Here is an 18423-nt window from a genome sequence, read left to right on the forward strand (position 1 = left end):
ACCAGTCCTAAAGGTGGCCATACATCAGAAGATTATGGGCAGATTCAACCGAGAGACAAATCTATCTCTAATCGAATCTGATTAGAGATAAATTTGTCTCTTGGTCGAAGCTGCCCATATACTACAGGCCGATTCCCGTCTGATTTTAGCATGAAATAATCAGCATGAAATCATCAGGGAATCGGCCGAGCCGCCGCGTCCGCCCCGCCGCCGGAATGTATAAATGTAGCTGCTTCTGCACGGTGTCCGTCCATCTCGCCGGGTAACAGCCGCATACATGCTAGCGGCGCATAGTGTCTGAAGTCAGATGGCGTTTATGGACAGAAACCGCGTGGAGGCCGACACCAGACAGGTAATGTATAAATGCACACACTACGTACATTTATACATTGCGGCGGCAGCAGCGGGGGTTTCGTCGTCTCATCACTCGTTCGCAAATGGGCCGCTGTACCGCCCCGCACCCGACTAACCAACTTCGACCCGACATCTTGCAGCATGCACAATCGACCGTGCGGCCAATGTCCGTCCCGAAATTGGTCGCTTTGTCGGTCGGGCGTGCACTTGGCAGCACCAATTTTTATCCAATTTAATTATAATAATCGAATTGGATGGTCGATTGGTTGGCTGATGTATGGCCACCTTAAGAGTGCATACGCACATCCAATTTTGGTTGGCCAATCATTGACCAATTATACAACTTCAATATAGTATGCGAGTTTACCTGCAGAATCTGCTCATAGGCCTGGTGCACACCAAAACCCGGTAGCAGATCCGAAAAATGCTAGCAGATTTTGAAATGCTTTTTCTTCTTTTTCTGTAGCGTTTCAGCTAGCATTTTGCGGTTTTGTGAAGCGTTTTTGGTGTAGTAGATTTCATATATTGTTACAGTAAAGCTGTTACTGAACAGCTACTGTAACAAAAAACGCCTGGAAAACCGCTCTGAACTGCCGTTTTTCAGAGCGGTTTGCGTTTTTCCTATACTTTGCATTGGAGGCAGAAACGCCTCCGCAATCCAAAATCTGCAGCAGCCCGGGAGTATGCGTTTCTGCAAAACGCCTCCCGCTCTTGTGTGACCCACCCCATTGAAATACATTAACCAAGCGTATCCGCAGCTGCAAGCGGATCGCAAATATGCCAAAAAACCTGCTCGGTGTGCCCATAGTATTTATTATCTGTCACCCCTCATACTACACGGAGCTGGTAAAATTGGTCAGTGATTGGCCAAAATTGGATGTGTGTCCAAGCTCCATTCATTTCAATCCAGCCTCATTTAGTCGGGTGAATGACCATTTGCCCCTCATCGCGATCGTGCATTGCGACATCTTAAACTGGCGAGTGGCTGATATAACGATAATACCACCTGTTCTGTAGTTTGAAGTGGACATCTGTGATGGCGATTGGCCTTTTATAAATAAGGGGATTGTCAGAAAGCTGGCGATATTTGAAACGCAAAGTGACAGTTTTGCCGACAGGCGATGTCTTGTAAAATTGGCAATTATTTCTGCTGGCTGTCTTTCTTTCTAAATCTAGTGGTGTGAGGGTCACCAGAACAATGCTGCTATTCTTGTAGGCCACCATCTATATAAATAGACCCCCTAGGCTCCCAAACAAAACAAAACTCCATTCACAGCAGAAAAAGTGGTAAACTGATACTAAACATAGTGATGGTGACCTGTCCCTTCTTACAGGGAACCTAAACTGAGAAGGAGATAGATGTTTCCTTTTAAAATAATACCAGTTGCCTGGCTCTCCAGCTTATCCTGTGTCTCTAATACTTTTAGCCACAGCCCCTCAACAAGCATGCAGATCAGGTGCTCTGACTGAAGTCAGACTGGATTAGCTGCATGCTTGTTTCAGGTGTGTGATTCAGCCACTACTGCAGCCATAGAGATCAGCAGGTATTGTTTAAAAGGAAACATCCATATCCCTCTCAGTTTAGGCTTAGGGGAGAGTGATCTCAGTGACAGGTCCTCTTGCAGTCATCCTGTGTGACCCCCAGTGGCGATAGTGATCTCAGTGACAGGTCCTCTTGTAGTCAGCCTGTGTGATAGTGGAGTGATCTCAGTGACAGGTCCTCTTGCAGTCAGCCTGTGTGACCCCCAGTGGCAATAGTGATCTCAGTGACAGGTCCTCTTGCAGTCAGTCAGTGTGATAGTCGAGTGATCTCAGTGACAGGTCCTCTTGCAGTCAGCCTGTGTGACCCCCAGTGGCAATAGTGATCTCAGTGACAGGTCCTCTTGCGGTCAGCCTGTGGGATCCCCAGTGGCGATAGTGATCTCAGTGACAGGTCCTCTTGCAGTCAGCCTGTGTGATGGTGGAGTGATGTCAGTGACAGGTCCTCTTGCAGTCAGTCTGTGTGATACGGTAGTGATCTCAGTGACAGGTCCTCTTGCAGTCAGCCTGTGTGATAGTGGAGTGATGTCAGTGACAGGTCCTCTTGCAGTCAGTCTGTGTGATGGTGGAGTGATGTCAGTGACAGGTCCTCTTGCAGTCAGCCTGTGTGATGGTGGAGTGATGTGGGTGACAGGTCCTCTTGCAGTTAGCCTCTGTGATGGTGGAGTGATCTCAGTGACAGGTCCTCCTTCAGTTAGCCTGTGTGATAGTGGAGTGATGTCAGTGACAGCTCCTCTTGCAGTCAGGCTGTGTGATACGGTAGTGATCTCAGTGACAGGTCCTCTTGCAGTCAGCCTGTGTGATGGTAGAGTGATCTCAGTGACAGGTCCTCTTGCAGTCAGCCTGTGTGATGGTAGAGTGATCTCAGTGACAGGTCCTCTTGCAGTTAGCCTGTGTGATGGTGGAGTGATGTGGGTGACAGGTCCTCTTGCAGTTAGCCTCTGTGGTGGTGGAGTGATCTCAGTGACAGGTCCTCTTGCAGTCAGTCTGTGTGATGGTGGAGTGATCTCACTGACAGATCCTCTTGCAGTTAGCCTGTGTGATAGTGGAGTGATGTGGGTGACAGGTCTTCTTGCAGTCAGGCTGTGTGATAGTGGAGTGATGTGGGTGACAGGTCCTCTTTCAGTCAGCCTGCGTGATGGTAGAGTGATCTCAGTGACAGGTCCTCTTGCAGTCAGTCTGTGTGATGGTGGAGTGATGTCAGTGACAGGTCCTCTTGCAGTCAGCCTGTGTGATAATGGAGTGATGTCAGTGACAGGTCCTCTTGCAGTTAGCCTGTGTGATGGTGGAGTGATCTCACTGACAGATCCTCTTGCAGTTAGACTGTGTGATGGTGGAGTGATCTCAGTGACAGATCCTCTTGCAGTTAGCCTGTGTGATAGTGGAGTGATGTGGGTGACAGGTCCTCTTGCAGTCAGGCTGTGTGATAGTGGAGTGATGTGGGTAACAGGTCCTCTTGCATTCAGCCTGTGTGATAGTGGAGTGATGTCAGTGACAGCTCCTCTTGCAGTCAGGCTGTGTGATGGTGGAGTGATGTCAGTGACAGGTCCTCTTGCAGTCAGCCTGTGTGATAATGGAGTGATGTCAGTGACAGGTCCTCTTGCAGTCAGCCTGTGTGATGGTGAAGTGATCTCAGTGACAGGTCCTCTTGCAGTTAGCCTGTGTGATGGTGGAGTGATCTCAGTGACAGGTCCTCTTGCAGTCAGCCTGTGTGATAGTGGAGTGATGTGGGTGACAGGTCCTCTTGCAGTCAGCCTGTGTGATGGTGGAGTGATCTCAGTGACAGGTCCTCTTGCAGTCAGCCTGTGTGATGGTGGAGTGATCTCAGTGACAGGTCCTCTTGCAGCCGCCCCCCTGTGTTGTGTAAGCACAGTTGGAGGAGGAAGGGGCAGGTGCAGCTGTCGGACATGCTGTTTTCTCAGCTGTTTGTCACACAATGAGGGGGAGGGGGGGGGGGGGGTTGGGGAAGTGCTGCGAGTGCTTCTCGTAGTTGCTGCTCATTTTACATCACACTTTCAGTTCTCTGCCCACGTGGAGCGTCTAACAGCCGCTGCTGCAGGTACCGTATGACAATATCGCCCTGCTTGCGTCCGCGCGTCAGTGCTGCGCTATGCGGAGAGGCGAAATTTTCCTGTGGCTAGCTCTGTCTGTGCTGCACGCCGCGGTCGTGTCTTGTGCAGCTGCACAAAGCTGGCCAGACATAGTGCCAGGGATGCCGGTCCGGTGAGGGACCAAAATGTTCTTGGTGATAGTTTTACCACCGCGGGCAAACTTCTCCTGCCGTGTACGATGGCAATGCGCCATATTACGCTATATTACATGGTATCACGCTGTACTGACAAGCACATGTCTTCTTCTGATCATTTCCTTGGATTCATCTGTGGCTTGGAATGAGAAAGTCTATGGCCGGGTGCCCACATGGCAGAAACGCTTGCGTAGCGGGAAACGCTGCGTTTTATGCAGCAATATTAGTCTACGGGACGCAGAAGAAGACGCGTTTGTACAGTAAGCGTTCTGCAGACGCTGGTAGTGTTGCATAATATGCAGGCTGGCTGCCAAAACGCACAGAATGAAAGTCTATGTTTTTCATGCGGTTTTTTTAATGCGTTTTTAATTAAAAAGTAAAGATCTCTGATGGGCTTCCTGTTGTCTTCCTAGTGATTTGCATAATTTTTTTTTTTAAAGCATGCAAAACGCATCTGCGTAAAAAACGCAAAACGCACCACAAACGCGGTAAAAACGCAATAGAAAATCGCAACGCTACTTTTTCACGCTATGTCATACATAAACCCAGCCTATGAAAATTGGGGTGTTTGATATGATGTGTTTATTGACTTGAGCATCTCATCTCGGCTGCCGGGTTATTCTGGCCATCTTTCTTACCCCAGCTATCGGGTATTTTGCACACACGTCCCAAACTTTTAAAAATGCAATTCCCCTTTTCACCTATTTTTTTTAGTTTTCTAATTTTTCATCTTGGATTTCAAATAACTTTTCAGCATTTTGTAATTGAAAAAGTACCAAAAGTTATTTGAAGAACTGCTATCAAAATTATTTGGAGTGTTTTCTTACTTGCTGATGGTGTAAAAGGCATTTTATGACAAGTTGTGAAGATATCTCCTAGGAGAGAACTCAGGAGAAAGTGAATTGCATACGGGCCCTTATCTGTTTATGTCATGCATCATACATGCCATACACCGCAGGAAGCTCTCCAGAATTGGCCTTGTGACGCCACCGACGCGACAAAGCGCGTTGGAAACCTTCCCAAAAACACTGGCCCTCAAATGTTCATGTGTTTTCTTAAAGTGTAAAAGAGATGAAGAATACTTACCGTTTTATACATACCTGGGGCTTCCTCCAGTCTCTTGCGCACAGATCGCTCCCACGCCGCCGTCCTCCGCTGTCCGCAGCTTCAGTACCGAGTCCCGTTAGTTCGGCCAGTCGCGAACAGTCTGCGCAAGAAGTGCGCTCTCTACGTACCTCTCCAGAGGCAGCCAAAGAGATACGTAGAGGGCACACTTCCTCCTGCGCACACTGGCCGCGACTGGAGCAAGTTACGGGACCTGGTACCAGAGCTGCAGGCAGCTCAGGACGGCGGCGTGGGAGCGATCCGTGTGCATGGGGCTGGAGGAAGCCCCAGGTATGTATAAAGCGGTAAGTATTCTTCATCTCTTTTGCACTTTAACATCCTCAGCACCCTGTATGTATTTAGAGAGTTTAACCCGTCTAATTCTCCCTCATCTGTAACTAATCACCACTGTAATTTGATCTCTCAGATGTGTCAGCTCAGAAATCTCCTCTGCCAGGCCAGAGCAGCTAATTCGTAAACACAGGATGTTAACCCTATGTCTGCTTTCATGAAAGCAGGAAGTAGACACACTGCAGATTTATTGCAGGATTTGTATCAGCTGTAAGGCCTGGTGCACACCAGAGGAGTTTTTCTGAGCGTTTTGAGTTTTTAAATCTGCTGCTAATGTTATCCTATGTGTCTGTGCACACTGGAGCAATGAGGTTTTGTAAAAAAAAACCATAGCATTACATTGGGAAGAGCTTTTAGAGGTTTCAAAAGCTCTTCCCAATGTAATGCTATGGGTTTTTTTTTACAAAACCTCATTGCCCCAGTGTGCACAGACACATAGGATAACATTAGCAGCAGATTTAAAAACTCAAAACGCTCAGAAAAACTCCTCTGGTGTGCCCCAGGCCTAACACAGAAATGTTTTTCTTTAAAGGTTATGATGCTGTTGCTTATCTTTTAGAACAGAGAGGAAGTTCTAAGTTCAGTTCTGCTTTAAAGGACACCCGAAGCGAAAATAAACTAATGAAATGAACAATTGTATCTATCTTCCTTTTCCTAAAAATGACTTTTAAAGATATTCCACAGTTTTAGTTTGTTTAAATCTACTTTTTAAAGAGACACTGAAGCAAAAAAAAATATATGATATAATGAATTGGTTGTGTACTATGAATAATTACTAGAAGATTAGCAGCAAAGAAAATATTCTCATACTTTTATTTTCAGGTATATAGTGTTTTTTCTAATATTGCATCACTCTATAATATGTGCAGATTACACGTTAGATGCTTTCCTTGCGTTGAAAGACATCCATGGCTACAATTACTAGGTTATGCCTAATGATGTTGATCCAGGGATTTTATCTGATTGCCATCTGGAGTCAGGAAGGAATTTTTCCCATTTGGGGCTAATTGGACCATGCCTGGTGGGGGTTTTTTCGCCTTCCTCTGGATCAACAGGGGTATGTGGGGGACGGGCTGGAGTTGTACTTTGTACTGGTTGAACTTGATGGACGTATGTCTTTTTTCAACCAAAATAACTATGTAACTATGTAACTACACAACACTCAGCATTCAAAATGAGTCTTTCAGAGCAGTCTGTGAAGTAATGACATCTCCTCTGGCAGAGGAAAAGTAAACAGTTCAATTACAGTTGAGATAATAAAAGTCAGATAACAGCCCTCTCCACCACTAACTTAGTCGGAGAGCTTAATAGCTTTTTTGCATAGAGATAACAACTGAAGTTTCTCAACTCTTCCTGTACTGGAAACAATTAGACTGATGTATCTGATCTTAATGTTTTTTTTCTTAGCTGTACTACACATACAAATCGTAATATCATCATTTTTTTTCGCTTCAGTGTCTCTTTAAGTTTTAACTGTTTTATTGTTTTTGCTCAATGACACATTCATTGAAGTATGCCAGAGCTAAAATCTATGAACTATTGACACTTTCTATCTCTTTCCTGTTCTCAGAAGCCATTTTCTGCTAGGAAAGTGTTTTGTAGTTGGAATTTCTTATCAGTGAGGGTCACACTGTAGTAACTTCCTGTCTGAGTCAGGACTGAGTCAGCAACTTACATACCTGATATTTAACTCTTAGGCAGAGAAAGAAAAAAAGGAACACAGCATAGTTATTTGGTTATTTGTGTGCTAGGCACTGTACATACCCATGTCTATCTCATCATGTCACATGTCACCTCGGGTATCCTTTAAGACTTAAAACATTGTTAGCACTCTGGCTCTGCTATTGCTGGGCTGCTCTCTATGTGTGACTTTGGCTCTGCTGAGAGACTGTGAGAAGTTAATTGTTGTCCTGGGCCGCTTGCTGCGGGTCACTGCACATTGCTGATCTTCACTGTTATTTTTATGAAACCACATGTGTTGTCTTTCCGGCCCACAGGGGGCAGCGCTGGGCAGCACACAGGGGGCAGTGCCGGCCAGCTGACAGCAGCCCTCCTCTTTCTATGAGACCATCTGTCACTGTTCATAGAGAGAGGCATGGGGGGGGGGCAGACAGCTGCTACGACACCTGCCGCCGCGCCAACAGACTTACGGAAAAAAGCGAGCGCTCCGGCAAGCGAAAGTGTGTCATCGGGGTTAAACAGCCACACTGCTCAGACAGCACTTGTGAGATTTAAGTCTTTCTGCAAAATATCCAATGGAAAGGTGTCACTGTTGTTATTATGCATCTATAGAGCACTGGTATTTTCTGCAGTGCTTTATGGAGTACATAGTCATGTCTCTAACTGTCCTCAAAGGAGCTCACACTGTAATCCTACCATAGTGATAGTCTAATGTCCTACCACATTATTATGTATTTATATAGCACTGACATCTTCTGCAGCACTTTACAGAGTACACAGTCCTGTCACTGACTGTCCTCAGAGGAGCTCACACTGTAATCCTATCATAGTCATAGTCTAATGTCCTACCACATTATTATGTATTTATATAGCACTGACATCTTCTGCAGCACATTACAGAGTACATAGTTATGTCACTGACTGTCCTCAGAGGAGCTCACACTCTAATCCTACCATAGTCATAGTCTAATGTCCTACCATATTAGTATTCTGTATTTGTATAGCACTGACATCTTCTGCAGCACATTACAGAATACATAGTCATGTCACTGACTGTCCTCAGAGGAGCTCACACTCTAATCCTACCATAGTCATAGTCTAATGTCCTGCCATATTATTACTATGTATTTATATAGCACTGACATCTTCTGCAGCACATTACAGAGTACATAGTCATGTCACTGACTGCCCTCAGAGGAGCTCACACTCTAATCCTACCATAGTCATAGTCTAATGTCCTACCACATTATTATGTATTTATATAGCACTGACATCTTCTGCAGCACTTTACAGAGTACACAGTCCTGTCACTGACTGTCCTCAGAGGAGCTCACACTCTAATCCTACCATAGTCATAGTCTAATGTCCTACCATATTAGTATTCTGTATTTGTATAGCACTGACATCTTCTGCAGCACATTACAGAATACATAGTCATGTCACTGACTGTCCTCAGAGGAGCTCACACTCTAATCCTACCATAGTCATAGTCTAATGTCCTGCCATATTATTACTATGTATTTATATAGCACTGACATCTTCTGCAGCACATTACAGAGTACATAGTCATGTCACTGACTGCCCTCAGAGGAGCTCACACTCTAATCCCAGCATAGGAGGAGGAGGACGTGTGTTGAGAGAGCTCCTGGACTTCCAGGGGAGGTCTTTTTGCCTGTAGAGCCGGATCCAGCCTTGGAGCATCGTTTCTGGGCACAGCTTTCACCTGAAGTCCCTGCTCCGGGCCTTGCCGGGCAGGGGCTTATCCTAAGCTAACTGGCCGCTCCAGCCATGGAGCGGCCAGCTCATTCCCCCCCTACGGCTTCATCAACTTACCTGGGGGATGATGAGGTTTCCTCAGGAGGGGATATCGCCAACAACACTATAGCCTGGGTCAAAGCCGCGAAGACCTGCGAAGAGACCCTGAGCCAGCTGAGGTATAACTTTGCAAGGGCGAGATTCCGTTATGGCATCAAGTGGAAACCTGAAATGCTGTGGCAGGACGAAGAGATGTTAGATCTGAGGAAACAGATAAAACAGCAGAAATCAAGGTTGGCAGAACTTGAAAAAGTTGGCGGTCCCTTTGCCGAACAATTGGGATACAGGAAGCGATTTAAAAAAATGTTGTTACCTGAGCAGTATGTCGATGACAGCGACACGGATGATGAGTGCGTGATTGTAGAGGAGGAATGCACCCCCCCGGAGAGACCACTTTGGGTGAAGGAGGAAGTGTCCCAGTCTCCCATCCCACCCGGGCAGAGGGTATGTGATGAAGACCCCATGGAGGGCAGCTGTGCGAGTGAGGTGCAAGGGATGCCGGTACCGGGCTCTGTGGCGAGTGCCCAGGTGAGTGCTGATGGTGCTGGTGCCGCTGCCCCTGCTGCTGGGGGTCCTGGTAGCATGGGTGCTGCTGGGGCCCTCGGTGGGGTAGTGGGTGGCGGTGCCGGTGCTGTCCCCGCTGTGGCTGTGGCTGGCATGCCCCCCTCTAACTTACCTGGAGGTGGTGGTGTGGCTGCAGCTGCAGGGGCCTCCCTGGGTGCTCGCATGGTCTCTGCTCCTGGTGGACCCCTGGTCCTTGCATCAGGGTCACCTATGGTGGCCGGTGTAGGGTCTGGGGTAAAGCTGGGAGCGGGGCTGTGCGCCCAGGGTCAGTGGGAAAGCTCCCCACCTGGCATTACATCCAAGCAAGATGGCGCCGGCTCGCCGCGAGGTGCCCCGTCCACGCCGAGCCAGCTTCCGGTCGGCGGGGCGGATGTGACGTCAGCGGCTGCAGTTCCGTCTGAATACGGAACCACCATTGAAAGCAATGAAGAGGAACGCGGAAAGTTTGTACGCGTTGACGCGGCGGTATTTCCGCGTCAAGGCGAAGTTTGTATGGCGATTGACGCGACTGAGAAGCCGCATGAAGGCGGAATCGTCAGTAAAGCCAATACGGTTGACGCAGCCGGGAGTCCGCATAGAAACGGAATCACCAGCACTGTGGATGGAGATGGATGCGGAAACTGCCGTGATGACGGAATCTCCATAGGGATGAATAAAGAAGAAGGCGGAATGCAGCAAAGGGATGCAGGGGATGCATCTACACCACTGTTGGAGGCAGGGGATGCAGGAAGTCAATTGCCAAGCGGTGAAGTGCAAGCTGAGACGGCTGCTGTGGGCGGCGATGATGCAAATGAGGAGGAGGATGGTATTAGAGCCCAGAGAAGACAACCTGGAGCTGCACTGGCAACCACAACCACAATGCTGCGGGAGGACCTGGACGAAAGCGGGGCAGCTTTCCCAGGTCTGATAAACTCATCCCTCAGCAAAGAGCAAAGCAGAGAAGTCTTATGTATGGCCATGCAACCAAGTCTAGAAATGGACTTGACCGTGGAGGAGTTTATGGACGAGGATGTTCTTCAGAATGACAGATCAGAGCAGCTTGAGCCTGCTGGAATAATTGAGAGCGACGCTGATCAGCCAGCTCAGAAATTCTTCCAGACCTCTGCTGAGGAGGGCAACTCCAGCTTTTCTGAAGCGCAGAGTGGGGACGAGGACACTGAGCACCGGATAGGTGAGATGAAATCCTCTCTACCTGATAAACTGCCTAAGAAAAAGATTAAGAAAAAAGGGAAAAATAGAGTAAGCAAAGTTAAGAAAGTACACATTGATGTTGGTGGGAGGAGGGGGAGAAGTGGGAAAGTGTCAGTGGTGGAGGAGACTGATATATCTTCTCAGGGTTCTCAAGGTGGAGAAGGTGCTCAGGGTGAAGAGGGTCCCCCCACCTTTGTCCTTTGTGCAGGAGAATGAGGATGGGGAGATTCTAATGGTGCAGAAAAAAGGGGGAAGTGTCTGCGGGAAGAGAGGTGACGGATATAGGGATCTCGATTCCCTTTTTGAGAGAAACCTCCTCTCAGACCTAATATCTGAGAGTAGTAAAAAAGGAGGGAAAAAGAAGCAGAAGACAGACAGATACCCAGAGCCCCCCCCTGTTGTAAGTGGCGATGTTGTCACAGAATTTAAGACCACTGACATGACATACCGGTTAGAGAAAACCAGATTAATAGTCGTGGACGAACACTCTGGTGAGGCTGTTGTTATGGCGGTGGAGCCAGGGGGTTACTATGGGGGCCTGCACCTGGTAGGCTCGGGCGACCCCGAATGTGGCCTCCTGCTCGAGTTTCGAGCAGATGGAAAGAAATTTACGGTCCGTAATGATACGATTACGAGATTTTCCTTCTCAGGGGAGATGGAGTGGATGGAGGCCATATTCGGGCTCGGGCCGAATGCCCCCAGGTATAGGTCCCCCCCTCCCCCCGTCTCCACTGCAGCCAGCTTAAGCCAGACAGGTGTTGAAACCCCTACAGCCACAGTTGATGCTGGCAGGGAAGGCGTTAATGCGGATGTGCGTGTTGACACTGGTGATGATGTTGTGGTGGATGTTGGGAGGGATGTTGTGGCTGGACCGGGGCTGCCAGAGTTGGAAAGTGTAATAAGAGTCGGGTTCCCTGAGTTGGGTCCTGCCCAGAATCCTGGGGCGCTTGCTCCTCTGGCAGCCTCGGCCCAGGGTACTTCAGCGGCTCGGCCAGTGTCTTATTCAAGAGTGGTTAGGAGCGCTGCTCCTGGTAGGAGGGTGTTGGCTCCCCTGGAGACAGGATTGGAAGATGGCACCCCAGGTCGGAGGAACGTGATCCGCCTCAAATGGGACCATACGCATACTCCTATCCCGAACAAAAAACAGTTCGTAAAGTACCTCCTTGACCTGGGGATAAGGCCGGCAGACCTCTTTGCGATCCTGGCTCCGGGGGACCCTCCGCCTTACTACGATGTGTCCTTTCTTTCCCAGCATGGCATGGAAGCCTTTCTCGAGGAGCGTTTAAGGCATTCAGATGGTAATGAATGGCATGGCTTTAAAGTCATTCCCTTATCCAGGCAAACGCTGGAAAGAAAGGCACACATCGTGGTGCAGAACGAAAGCATTCCGGTGCGGGACCTGATGACTTGGGTCCAACATTACTCGGACATAATGTCCCCGCCGCACAGGGTCCTGGACGAGCTCGGGATCTGGTGGGGGGAGTATGAGGTGGCGATCCGGCTCCGTACAAAGGAGGGGGTCGTCACCCATATTCCCCGTTCCGCCCTCATAGGGCGGGACAAAGTTATAACCTATTACCCGGGCCAACCCAGGACCTGCAACAGGTGCGGCAAGAGGGGACATTTGGCCAGTGGCTGCCCGGATCCGAGGTGCAGTCGCTGCCAGGAGTTCGGGCACTCTGCGTCGTCTTGCAAGAGAATTAAATGCAATTTTTGCTTTGAGTTCGGTCATCCCTACACAGAGTGCCCGACCTCCTGGGCGACGATGCCCTCGGATCTGAAAGTCGCCATGTTGACTACTATGGTAGAGGACCAAGATGTCTCAGTGGCTGATCCTAGTGTGTGTGTTGAGTCTATCCCAGCTCCTACCGTGTCTACGTCTAGTGTGAATCCGTCCTCTGTAGTCCCTTCCCTTGGTCCTCTTTCAGTTGACATGGCCTCTGATAGGCAGCCTGGGCCTGAGTCATCGGCTCCCGCCCGGGGTGCTGTTCCAAAAGGCGGAGGTCACCCTCCTCCCAAGGAGCAGCAACTCAAACCCACAAGGAGTAGGAGAGATGGTGGCCTTCGGCCCCTCACTGCCGCTCCTCAGGGTCGCTCTCTAACGCCTAAGTCTCTCTCTCGGAAGACAAAGGCTCCCCCTGCCACCGCTCCTCCTGTTGGTGGCTCTACTTTGCCCCCTTCCACTCCTGCCCCTTCAGTTCCTGCCCCTCCAGTTTCTGCAGAGCCCCTTCCTTCTCCTGCCCCCTTGGTTCCTGCAGTGTCCCCCCTCCCTCCTAGTCCTGTCATTCCAACTGCCCCGGACCCCCCCGCCCCTCCTGTTGTTGTCTCGTTCACTCCCCCCCCCCCCACCAGCCCCTCCGTGTCAGCCATTAGTAGTGGATTTACTATGGCTGGCCCTGTTCCTTCTGGATATGCCTTTTCGGCCCCTTGTCCTACAGATGCGGCCCTTGCCCCTTGGAAAAGGGAACACCTCTCGCAGGAAGATAAGTTCTACCTTGAGGAGCGATTTAAAACCAAAAAGAAAAGGGGTGTTAAACCCCTGTGTAGGGGTCTCCCTGAGGATCCGAGAGAGGCAAGCAGGACAGCTGCCTACCTAAGGAGACAAAGGGACAAGGAGATTAACCTGACCAACAGGTATGAGTTATTAGCCACTTCTCCTCTTGCTTCCGAAGAGGAGGAGATGGTGGTGGAAAGTCCTGCTTCCGTAGGGGAGGCATTGTGATTTGTGTTCTGTTTTTTTTTGTAGACGTTGTCTTTTTGCTTTGGTTTTTGTCTTCGTCTAAAGAAGGATAAAGGGAAACTTTAATCACCCTGATGGCGGTTCCCCCACCACTTATATTGGCTACAATCAACGTTGCCGGTATCAAAATGACCAGAGCTCGAAAATTGGCTTTTTCGATTTTGGCTGCCCATGAGGCTGATGTGTTTTTCCTGCAGGAGACCAGACTCACCTCTGCAGCCGACCTTTGGTTGGCTGAGAGGGATTGGGTGTCCGGTCCGAGTTTTTGGTCCCTTGCGGGAGAGCCTGGTAGTGGTGTGGCGGTCCTCTTTAGGGCCGACATGGTAACTTGCCGGCGGGTAATTGAGGTGGAGATGGGTAGGTGTCTGGTCCTAGACGTCTGTGTGAGGGGGCAGGATCTCAGGCTTATTAACATCTATGCCAGCCCCAGATTTAAGGGGGAGAGAAAGCGCCTTCTTACACAGGTCAGGCCATACCTTTTTTCAGCCTATCCAGTGATCCTGGGTGGTGATTTTAACACCATCACTAGGGCCATGGACAGGGCAAGGGCCCAGGTCCGGATAGGTGTAGATAGCAGGTTTTTAGTGAAGATAGTTACTGAGTCCGACCTGGTGGATGTGCACGTTCGTCACTCCCCAGGTCTCACAGGTTTCACCTTTCAGAGAGGTAGTAGTAGGTCCAGGATAGATAGATTTTTTGTTTCAGAGGGCCTCATCACTTCAACTCCTAAGTTGTTGGCGGTGGAGTTCTCGGATCACCTTATTCTGTCGGTGGGCTTAAATGCTTCGGATGCTCCTCCCAGGGGTCGGGGTATCTGGAGAATGAATTCGTCCCTGTTGCTGGAAGATGAGGTGAGACAATCCTTTGAGGAGTTTTTTCAAGCACAAGTTTCCATCCTGGACTGCTTTGACAATAGGTCTGAGTGGTGGGAGGAGGTCAAAAAACGTGTTGTCAGATTTTTCAAGGGTCTAGCTACCCGTAGAGGTGTTGATAGAAACTTGGCTTACCAGGCTCTAAGGGAGAGGTTGACTATCCTTGTCTCTGAGGGCGGAGATCCGGGGGAGATCTCTGAGGTCAAACTTCGCCTTAAGCAGCAGCAGTACGACCGGTTGGCTTCTTTGGCTTTGGAGAGGGATCATGGTAAGTACCACTCGCCTGACCCTTACCAGAGTTTTAAACAAAGTTCAGCGCTTAAGACGGTCATCGGTCTCAGGGATGGTTCGGGGTCTCTGGCAAAGTCCAGGTCGGAGATCTTAGCCATCACTAGAGAGTTTTACGCTGATCTGCTTGGGGAGAAGCCACTTGACCAGACAAGGATGGAAGGCTTCTTGGATTCCACACCGGGTCTGGGAGATATTGATATTTCTGCCATAGACTTGACAGCGGAGATTACTGCAGATGAAGTAGCAAGAGCCATTGGTGGCCTTGCGCCTAAAAAGACCCCGGGTCCAGATGGACTGACGGCTGAGTTTTACAAGGCTTTTGTGTCCATTCTGGCTCCTCAATTGGCTGGAGCTCTTAATGATTGCCTTGCTGAGGGTCGGTTACCACCCTCCATGAGGCAATCTGCGGTAATCCTGCTGTCAAAAGGTCGTGATCCTGAGATGATTGAGAACTGGCGTCCCATCAGCCTTCTCAACGTCGACAGGAAGATCCTGGCGAAAATTTTGTTCTGGCGGTTGTCCCAGGTGACAGATGTGCTTTCCTGCCATCAGCACTGCTCTGTTGTGGGAAGGAGCACGCTCTCAGCACTGTTAGCTGTCCGGGAGGTCCTGGAGCGATGCAGAGCTGAGGGTTGGGGAAAGTACCTGCTGACGTTGGATCAGTCCAAAGCTTTTGATCGGGTCAATCACAAGTATCTGTGGCGGCTACTTACTGCGTATGGTTTGCAGGGGAGGTTTGTGGATTGGTTGCGAACTTTATACAAAGAGGCTGAGAGTTTTATGCTGATCAATGGATGGATAGGCCAGCCTTTTGAGGTGAGCTCGGGGGTCCGCCAGGGTTGTCCGCTGAGTTCTCTGCTATACGTGTTCGCCATCGACCCCTTCGTGAGAAGGCTAGAGGGCAGCATGCTTGGTGGGGTTCCGGTGGGCATCTCTGGGAGCTCATCTTTGAAGGTGGTGGCATATGCTGATGATGTCACTGTGGTGGTCTCGGATGCAGAGGAGGCGTTGGTGGTTGCTGAAGAGATCACCCGGTACTCATTGGCATCTGGTTCCAAGATTAATCCGGATAAGTGTGAAACTCTCTGGATGGGCAAAGATGGAGAGTCCTTTAGACTTCCCGGATCCTTTCCCGTGCCTCAGGATGAAATCAAGATTCTCGGCATCAAATTTGGCCCAGGCGATTATGGCCTGCGAAATTGGGTTAGCAAACTATCAGATGTCGACAGGAAAGTGGTTCGCTGGAAAGGTTGGAGTTTGACCTATAGAGAAAGGATTGACCTGATCAAGACTTACCTGATACCAATATTGTTGTATGTCAGTTACGTCACGATTTTGCCAGCATCCCTGTATACCAGGGTCAATGGCTTGTTTTTCCAGATGTTATGGGGAAACAAGCTAAACCATGTGCGTAGAAATATTACCTATAAAACTAGACGGGAGGGTGGCCTAGGCATGGTCAACCCGATTGTTTTCTTCTCCTTAATTTTTATTAAGTACAATATTGGTAGTATGTTAATGGAGAACCCGCCTGGTTGGGTAGGGATCTTTCAGACTTGGTGTGAGCCTTACCTTGGGGAATGGAAGAGCGGTGGCCCAGTGAAAAATCTGAGGAGGCGTCATGGCTACCTCCCGGCCTATGTCTTGCCGTGTTTGAAGAAACTGTTGCAGTGGGGATTGACAGTGGAGGACATCAAATCGGTCGACAGGAAAGCCCTGTCGGCATGGGTGGTGGACTCCTACTTTCCTGACTCACTGGCCTTGAGGGATTGCCCAGGCACAATTTTGGAGGAGGGATTGCGTTTGTTGAACTCGCCGCGGATTCCGAACAAATTGTGGGATATCGCCTGGCTTACCTTCCAGGGCAAGCTTTACGTTAGAGGGCTCATGAAGTATCGGGATGTGGAGGAACGTGATTGTCCTCGGCAGGGGTGTGCTGTTGAGGAGACCATGGACCACTTCTTGATGTCATGTCCCTTTAATGTAGAAGTGTATAATCAGGTGGGGAGGGTTCTGAATATCCCGTTTCTGGCGCATCTTGGTTATGCCGAGTGGGCCTATGGAGCGTTTAATCAGCGCCAGGGTTATGATTTGTGCACTTTGTATATAGTTAGTCTAGTGGTTAGGAGACACTTATGGTTGGCACGGTGTGATCTAGCTATTAGAAAGAAAGACTTGGCCGTCCAGGTGGTGGTGAGCACTATTCTTGGTGAGGTGGGAACCATTCGGTACTTGGAGAGGAAGAAGCTGGGGAGAGGGGCTTGGATTCTGGCGTGGCAGAATATCAAGCCTCCTTGATTTGGTGGAAATCTCTCCTGGGTGCAGCTTACTGTCTCTTTCTCTTTTTTCACCCTAGATTTTGATTTTTCTTGATTTTTTGAAGTATTGGCCGCAGGCACACAGGGAGCATCCCTTTGTGTTTCTCTTTATGTGTAGGTGAGGTGTTGTCTTGTCTTTAGGTATTATTTTAGTTTCTGTCTTGTCCTGTGTCTTGTCCTCAGTCTTATGTTGCTGGGTATTCTTGGGCGTAAAAGTCCCATGGTATGTGTGAGGTGTGTATGGTGTTTTGTTGGTGCTGTCTTTCATTTTTTGGTGTGGGGTGTCGTTGTTTTTTTTTTTTTTTTTTTTTTTCCTTTCTGTTTTGTCAGTACAAATGGCATAATGTAGGTGCTGTTTTTGTCCTTTTTTGTGGTGGTTTATGTTGTATGTATTTTTGTTCTTTTTTGTCTGGTAGTCTCGTCTTAGTATGGATGGTAGTGAATGGTGTCTCCCCTAATACGGTACATTGTGTTGTTTCTTTTATTGCTTATAGTGCAGTGCAAGTGTTGTTCTGTTTCCTTTCTATATATATACATGGGATAAAACTTGTCCTTGATTTGTTGTGTTTATTGCATACCTTATTTTTTTATGTTATATGCATTGGAGTTATCCTTTCAGCCTTATGATGGCATACCTTTTTAACCTTATTTATTATTTGTGTATGCTTCGATTTACTTTAATAAAAAATTCACACTCTAATCCTACCATAGTCATAGTGTAATGTCCTACCATATTATTATTATGTATTTATATAGCACTGACATATTCTGCAGCACTTTACAGAGTACATAGTCATGTCACTGACTGTCTTAAGAGGAGCTCACAATCTAATCCTACCATAGCCATAGTTTAATGTCCTACCATATTATTATTATTATGCATTTATATAGTACTGACATCTTCTGCAGCACTTTACAGAGTACACAGTCATGTCACTGACTGTCCTCAGAGGAGCTTACGCTCTAATCCTACCATAGTCATATGTCCTACCATATTATTATTATGTATTTATATAGCACACTGACATCTTCTGCAGCACATTACAGGGTACATAGTCATGTCACTGACTGTCCTCAGAGGAGCTCACAATCTAATCCTACCATAGCCATAGTTTAATGTCCTACCATATTATTATTATGCGTTTATATAGTACTGACATCTTCTGCAGCACTTTACAGAGTACACAGTCATGTCACTGACTGTCCTTAGAGGAGTTCACACTCTAATCCTACCATAGTCATAGTCTAATGTCCTACCATATTATTATTATTATTATTATGTATTTATATAGCACTGACATCTTCTGCAGCACATTACAGAGTACATAGTCATGTCACTGACTGTCCTCAGAGGAGCTC

The 18423-nt window shown here is 48.4% G+C and overlaps 1 protein-coding gene across 10 annotated transcripts in view; it reads left to right on the plus strand.

Moving 5' to 3' along the window:
- GRAMD1A (GRAM domain containing 1A) overlaps positions 1–18423 on the plus strand; it is a 264618-nt gene that overhangs the window by 135149 nt on the left and 111046 nt on the right. The gene's annotated exons all lie outside the window — the stretch shown is intronic.

The sequence above is a fragment of the Hyperolius riggenbachi genome, chromosome 6 (genome assembly GCF_040937935.1).
Source record: "Hyperolius riggenbachi isolate aHypRig1 chromosome 6, aHypRig1.pri, whole genome shotgun sequence".
NCBI classification, from domain to species: Eukaryota; Metazoa; Chordata; class Amphibia; order Anura; family Hyperoliidae; genus Hyperolius; species Hyperolius riggenbachi.